Source organism: Rhipicephalus microplus, chromosome X (assembly GCF_043290135.1).
Source record: "Rhipicephalus microplus isolate Deutch F79 chromosome X, USDA_Rmic, whole genome shotgun sequence".
Lineage (NCBI taxonomy): Eukaryota > Metazoa > Arthropoda > Arachnida > Ixodida > Ixodidae > Rhipicephalus > Rhipicephalus microplus.
Window position 1 is genome coordinate 467,385,379 of NC_134710.1, and position 8,381 is coordinate 467,393,759.

Below are 8,381 nucleotides of genomic sequence, written 5' to 3' on the forward strand. Positions count from 1 at the left end.
CTCTTCCGCTTACGCCAGCCGGTCACCGTTGGATTGTTACTGCCGTAGACCACCTTACTCGCTAAGCGGAGACGGCAGCTCTTTCATCTGGTGCTACCTCTGAGGTAGCCGATTTTTTCCTTCGCGCCATTATTTTACGACATGGCGCACCGCGTGTGCTCCTTAGTGACCGTGGCAAGACATTTCTTTCACGTGTCCTTGCTGAAGTCTTACAGGCCTCTAACACCATCCACAAGACCACATCAGCGTATCACCCAGAAACTAATGGTCTGACTGAGCGTTTTCACCAAACTTTGTCCGACATGATCTCTATGTACGTGCAACCGGATCACAAAAACTGGGACACAATACTTCCTTTCGTCACGTTCGCATATAATACTGCCATACAGCGTACGACAAACTTCAGCCCTTTTTTTCTCGTGTATGGCCGTGTACCGACTTTTGTTCTGGACACCACCTTTTTGTCCACATCTTCCAATCCATCTTCATCTCTCCCGGAAGAGTTCGCCGCTCGCGTCGCCCACTGCCGTGAAATCGCCCGCGCCAACACTGCTACCATTCAGGACAAGAGAAAAATCGACATTGATGCGAAGCGTCGAGTTGTTGTGTTCCGCCCAGGCGACGAAGTCGTTTTGTGGACACGTGTTCGTGTACCTGGGCTCTGCGAAAAATTCCTTCACCGATATCTCGGTCCATACACCGTCCTGGAACGAACATCTGAAGTCAACTATCGCGTTGCTCCTGTCAACGCGGCTCCTGATCGCCGTCGCCGCCACATCGAGATCGCCCACGTCTCTCGACCGAAACGATATATTCGGCGTCCCAACCCTTTCTAACTTGCTGCCCTCTTTCGCGAAGGGGGGTAAATAGTGTGAGCGCTGACTATGTACTTCATCTTCATCTGTATGTATGTCACGCGGGCTGGCTCTCTGGCTCGTGCGTCTGGATTAAAAAGATAACCTGGTTGCTGCCGTACCGGACGTGGTCTCATAATATATATATATATATATATATATATATATATATATATATATATATATATATATATATATATATATATATATATATATATATATATATATATATATATATATATATATATATATATATATCCCAGTCATCATAGCGTCACACGAGTCGACAGGATGAAGACCTGGCGGCCACTTCATCAACCGGCCACCATCTTCGAACGTTTCAGCAAGACACAGTGACGGAACGTGGACCACGAAAGTACATCCCAACAATACACCAAGACCAGCATCATGACAGCACCATCAGACGACCTTGACATCCCCAAGTACACCGGATCAGCGGACGACGGACCCGTACAGGACTGGTTCAACCTTTTCGAGCTCCACGCCGCCGCTGCATCCTGGTCGGAACGGGAGATGATCACAAACTTCAGTGACTACATCTCAGGTGAGGCATTCAAATTTTACCTCACCCACATCTTCGAGAACGATGAGTCTTGGAAAAAGATCAAAGAAATGATCACCCGTTTCAAAGAATACCATGAAGACGTGTCCATACTTCATCAGCGGAAGGCTTTTCAACTCGCCTATCACAGTTACGCGAAGTCTTCCTACAGTAAGCCTATTTTCCAAACGAGACCTCAGAGAAAATATACCACCCTTGTACCATCATATGACTCTTCCGAAAAAACGTCACGCATTCAACACCGACTGGTAATTTGCACGTCGCAGTAGAGAAGATAATGCCACCGTATGCCGATAGGAATGTAGACCATTTTGCCAAAAGACCGAACTTACGGTTGCATTTTTCCCGGGCAATTAAATCGGCATTTCCAATGTATTTACGACACCATAACACTTCAGGTATTACTGACCAACCCGAATCACTTGATGCTTCGTGTCGCACACATGGCCCACACGGCTTCGGATGCGTGACGGCATTCACGCATGAGGAGTTAGTAAATCCGCATGAAACCAAACCAGACAACGAATGTTCACAGAAACATCATTCGTTCAAAGTATTCAGCTCAGCAGTTCCATCTCCTGTCATCAACTTTACTGATAAACCTGATGAAGCCCCTCATGAGGTCGTAGCATTTACGCATGACAAGTTATTAAATCTGCACTAAACCAAATCAGACAACGAATGTTCACAGAAATCTCATTTGTTAAAAGTATTCAGCTCAGTAGTTCCACAAAAACATAAGCATTCAAAATCACCATCTTGTGAAGAAAAGTGTTCTGCAAAAGCATCGAGTGTTCATCAATCACAATATCGATGCGACGTGAATCCAGTATACAACCTCGCTGCCTATAACGAAAACAAAACCACAGGTGCGACTTCTGATGACATAAGTACTCTTCAGGCAACCACAAACAATGAACGGTTTATAAATACAGAAGATTCAAGTGCACCAAACCCGCCACATCGTCTTGCACCGGAAACAGTTGCATTGGTTTGCGTCGTAGAAGCCTGCGGAGGACTCACTAAGAATCCTGACACACCACGATCAATGTCACACCACAAGCAAGTTGACGGAATCAAGAAACTACAACGTCAACGTATACTTCAACATTGTCAACAACAAACCAAAACTTCATCGAGTGCACTCTTAAGGCTTAAAGAACGTTGCAAAAAGGCCCATCGTTGTGGATACATTCTTCACCAAATATCAAGAATGTGCCTTCAATCAAAACATCTGCGACATCGCCATAGAAAAATCTCCAAAAGCCACAGAAGCACCCCTTGTACTCGGCAGAAACACAGGCAGCGCCCAATCAACCTCGATCAACGCGCACGCAAGCTGCCTGCACGGCCTGTGCTGCGACAAAGAATTCGATGCCTACGATATCAGAACTGTAGATTCTGCAATGTGTTCGAACCTCGTTTGTTCTTCACAAGAATGCCGGCTGCGATTTCCGCTATCTCCACGTCCAAAGCATTCTTGTGTTATCCAGGACGCAACCATCAGCCTCGACCGCCAGACCTCTTATTGATATCACCAGACTGCTGCACTCTCCCCTCAAGTCTTAGCGACGAAGAAGACAACGCGTGCATTTTAAAATTTGTGAAACTACCTCTTTATTTTGACATTGGTGACTTCTAAGCCACTCCTTGTTTACTTTTTCTTGTTTGTAAGTTGTAACTCATGCCTTCTTTCGGGGGAGGGAGAATCATGTGACATATGATGGGATGGATGGTTTGTAGAAGCAGAGAAGGAAGAAGTGAGAATAGAATAAACATGGCGTATGAGCCAGGCCACGTCTCCCGTCATAGCGTCATATATATATATATATATATATATATATATATATATATATATATATATATATATATATATATATATATATATATATATATATATATATTGTGAGGAACCGGTTTATTAAGCCAGGCTCAAGCTAAATCACGCTGGTGATAATATTTTCAGATGAAGAAGATGTACAGGTGATGATGATATCAAAGAGAATAAAGAGTCATTCGCTTGTCGCGCTCACACTAATTACCCCGCGCGGTGAAAGCGGCCACCTGGTCGCTTGACAGTATTATGAAATGCGTCGCGCATAAGGCTTTAAATGAGATACGTGCACTATCTCTGTTCCTCGGCAACGATGATCAGGATTAGCGCTAAAAGGAGAAGCGCGGTAATTGACAGGAGATGTCTGTTCGACCACCGTGTACGGCCCAATGAAGCGACTGATGAATTTGTTGCATAGGCCGGGGACGCGTAGTGGAGTTCATACAAGAACTTCGTCACCAGGCGAAAAACTCACAACACGGCGAGACGAGTAGTAGCGAGATTTTCGAGTGTATTGAGAGAGGCCGGTGTTAACACGGGCCTGGTGACGACAGTGTGCGAGACAAGATAGAAATTCTTCAGAGAAAGGAGCCGTCGAGGGTGCAGGGGCCGAAAGGAAAGAGACATCGAGAGCGAAACTCGGCGAGCGACTATGGACGAGAAAAAATGGAGAAAAGCCGGTAGTGCGTTGAGCAGCCGTATTATAGGCGAATGTCACGAAGGGTAGAATTGCATCCCAGTTCGTGTGGTTGGGGTGAATGTACATGGCGATCATGTCCGATAGGGTCCGATGAAACCGTTCAGTCAATCCGTTGGTCTGCGGGTGGTAGCTAGAAGTGGCCTTGTGAACAGTGTTCGAGGCACGCAAAACTTGCTGGACAATGGAAGATAGGAAGACTTTGCCACGATCACTGAGGAGAATGCGTGGAGCTCCATGACGCAAAAAGATGTGGCGAAGAAAGAAATCGGCGATCTCAGTGGCAGTCCCAGATGGTATAGAAGCTGTTTTTGCGTAGCGGGTAAGGTGGTCGACGGCCGTGACAATCCAGCGATTCCCATTGGATGATATAGGAAGTGGGCCATACAAGTCGATTCCAACGACTTCAAAAGGCGAGGCGGGACAAGGAAGAGGTTGCATTAAGCCAGCCGGAGCAGTTGTCGGTCGTTTTCGCCGTTGGCAATGGACACAGGAGGCGACGTACTTATGCGGCTGAAGAGAAGCCAGGCCAAAAACAACGACTTCGTATTTTGTCGTAAGTCTTGTGATAGCCTAGATGAGCAGCGGTTGGATCATCATGAAAGGCTTCCAGAACTTCACGTTGCAGAGAACGTGGGATGACGGGTACCCACTTGTTGCCATCGATGTGGTAAATGTAGCGACATAAAGCATCACCGACAAGCTTAACTTGTTTAAGTTGTCGACGGAGTCTGGCGTTTGGAGGAGCAGTAGAGCCGGTCAAGCGGTCAACGATGGTGTGGCAGTATGGGTCGACACGTTGTTGTGAAAGAAGGACGGATAGGGTGGCAGGTGATGAACTTTGCACTGCGATTGGAGAGGTGCTGTCGTTTTGGAGTATCGATGTTGAGTGGCTTCCGCTGGGCAAAGGACAGCGCGATAGAGCATCAGCATCTTGATGCTTCTTTCCAGATCTGTAGGCGACATCAAAATCATACTCCTGCAAGCGAAGCGCCCAGTGACCGAGGCGACCCGATAAGTTTTTCAGCGATGAAAGCCAGCATAGGGGGCTATGGTCGGTCATGACGGTAAAATGACGGCCGTGAAGATATGGTCGCAATATTTGCACTGCCCAAACAACAGCAAGGCACTTGAACTGGTATAGCGCATTATGGGGAAGAAGAAACGGCTGAGCAGACCGACACAAGAGGACAGAGCGCTAACTTGTTAGCGCTCTGTCCTCTTGTGTCGGTCTGCTCAGCCGTTTCTTCTTCCCCATAATGCGCTATACCAGTTCAAGTACGACGAACCAACTCGCCCAATCTTCAACACTCGTGAGCAAGGCACTCCTGCTCGGTGATAGTGTAGTTCTTTTCTGGAGCGGTAAGGGCGCGACTTGCGTAAGCAACGACGCGTTCACGTGAGTTTTTGTCACGCTGCAAGAGTACCGCACCAAGACCCAGAATATTTGCGTCGGTGTGAAGGATGGTGGGTGCGGTGGAATCGAAGTGGCACAGTACCGGATCCGACGTGAGGGCTGGCTTCAATGCCGTGAAAGCGCTTTCGCAGTCTTCGGACCAAATGAAGGGGACGTTCTTTGCGAGGAGTTAATGGAGCGGAGACGCAAGTTCCACGAAACCACGTACGAAGCGCCGGAAGTAAGAAGATAACCCAAGAAAGCTGCGCAGGTCCTTTTGACGTAGTGGACGAGGAAAATTGAGGACAGCGGCAAGCTTCTCGGGGTCGAGCCGAATTCCTTCTTTGCTGACAAGGTGGCCGAGAACCTTGATTGTCTTGCTAGCAAAGGTACATTTTTGGTGTTAAGCTGTAGACCGGCTTTTGCAAGGCATGTGAGGACTTCGTCAAGACGTTGTAGATGCTGCGAGAACGTGGATGAAAACACTACTATGTCATCGAGATAGCACAGACATGTTTTTCATTTTAAACCACGCAATACGCCGTCTATCATGCGTTCGAAGGTGGCTGGCGCATTTCAGAGTCCAAAAAGCATCACATTGAACTCATACAACCCATCTGGCGTTGAAAAGGCGGCCTTCTCTTTATCAGTCTTCATCAGTCTCCGACATTGGTATCTGCAAGTAGCCTGACCTAAGGTCGAGGCTAGAAAAATACTCTGCGCCCTGTAATGAATCCAGTGCATCGTCGATCCGTGGGAGGGGATAAACATCCTTGCGCGTTATTTTGTTTAGCGCACGGTAATTGACGCAGAAACGCACTGTCCCGTCTTTCTTTTGAACGAGAACAACTGGGGATGACCAGGGACTCGAGGAAGGACGTATGATGTTGCGTCGTACCATGTCTGATACGTTTTCCTCGATGATCTTGCGCTCTGCCTGAGACACGCGATATGGACGCCGATGTACAATACGAGAGCCGTCAGTCTGGATGCTGTGAGTAGCGGTAGTAGTCATGCTGAGGGCGGGCGAGTTCACGTATAATAGAGAACGGTGTCTATTTAACAGGGCGAGCAAATCTTCAGTTTGATCAGGTGTTAAGTCATTGCTTATTGTTGCGGACACAGGTGTGGCAGAGGCATTGAATGGAAGTGATTGTAACTTCGGAATATCGTTGTGGTTGTTGTTCGGAAGAGTAACAATCGCAACAGGCTCACTATCGACTGCGCCAGATACTGTTGAGCCACAGGGGAGCAGTAAACACTCGGGCGTGTGATTTATGGCGGTTAGGCACGTAGACTTATCGAAGAAGCGAATAAGCCCTGGTGTGATCACAATGCCCCTACGTAGGGTATGACCGTAAGAGAGAATTAGTACGTCGCCATCCACAATGTCGGTGCATTTAACACTTATAATTTCTTCGATGTATGGCCGAAGTACATAATCTGACTTGGTGACAAGGCGGATGCGTCCATCGTGTTCAAGCGGAGAAGAGTCAGTGGCATTTAGATGCAGGAGGCGCTGATGACAAGATATAAAAGCGGACGCAGAAGACAAGGAATCCCACCCAAGAATGAGAGCGTGGGTGCACTCACGAAATACAACGAAAACAATGTGATGACGAATGCCTTCTATGCAGACACGAACGGCACACTGTGCAAGTGGACGAATGAGAGCGTTGGTCGCCGCACGTAGAGGTGGGCCGCCATAAGGTGCGGTGACTTTTCGAAGGCGGGAACAAAAATCAGCACGAATAATCGAAACGGCAGCACCGGTGTCTACAAGAGCCTCAACACGTACACATTCTACAAACACAACTATCAAATTCGATGGCCGCTCTGGAGGAATTGTTAGCTGTCCAAGGGATGCAGTTTCCTCTCCTAAAACTGCATTGGGGAGTTTTCCGCGTGGGCGTTCGTGGAATAGGAGGCGAGCCGTAGAGGCGACACAGAACGGCGACCTGGCGAAGGTGACCTGCGACGAGACGTACGGGAATTCCCAGGCATGGCCGTATGGTAAGTAGGTGACGGTGAACGGTAATAGGACGATCGGGAGGGTGGTCGTAGGTAGTTCATGGTCGGACGGAAGCTTCCATGTTCTTCGGGAGCGTAGCCGCGTTGCTCGTCTTGTTGGCGCCTTCGACAAAACCGAGCGATATGTCCTCGATAGCCGCAGTAGTAACAGATTGGTCGAGGTGGGCGCTGAGGTGCGTAGTAAGGTGGTGCACGCACTCGCGGTGATAACGAAGCCACAGATGTATGGTCTGCTGTTGTAGGCACAGAAACGGTGGGTGCGGCAGAGAGCGCGGCAACTTCGGCGTTAGTGCGCGTCTGGCGCACGCAGAGACTGTCGGAACACGTCACACGCGATGCGGAGGCGATTTCTCGTTTAATCAGGCCTCGCAAGCTATCTTTTTCAGAAGGGAAAGTAACTTCCGCAGCACAGGAAGAGCAGCGCCCGTGCAGCTCTTCACGAACGATGTCGCGAATAAGTGCGCGCAAGTCGAGGGGTGCAGGCAAACGAACGTCGGTGGCATCGTAGCAAAGGCGAAGAGACTGAAGCTCGTCAAGTAGCTGACAGATGGTTATCACGTCCTGGATGGTGGCAGGATTTTGTGTGGCGAGGGCGTCAAAGGCGACGGTGTTAATGCCTTTAATAATGTGGCGTATTTGGTCGTTCTGAGACATGCCGGTGTTAACGCGCTTGCACAGTGCAAGGACATCCTCAATATAAGAGGTGTAAGATCCACCCGGAAGCTGTGTGCGTTCAGTGAGCTTCTTCTTTGCTGCCTCAGTGCGAACTGCAGGGGCACCAAATATCTGACGAATTTGCTGCTCGAAAGTGTCCCAGTCGGGAAGATCCAGGTGGTGGTTCCAGAACCAAGTTTTCGCAACATCGGACAAGTAAAATGGGACGCTGCGCAACTTCTGTGAATTGTCCCACCTGTTCAAATCGCTGACGAGGTCGTAGTTCTTGATCCAGTCTTCGACATCGTCGCCTCGGAGACCGGAAAACACAG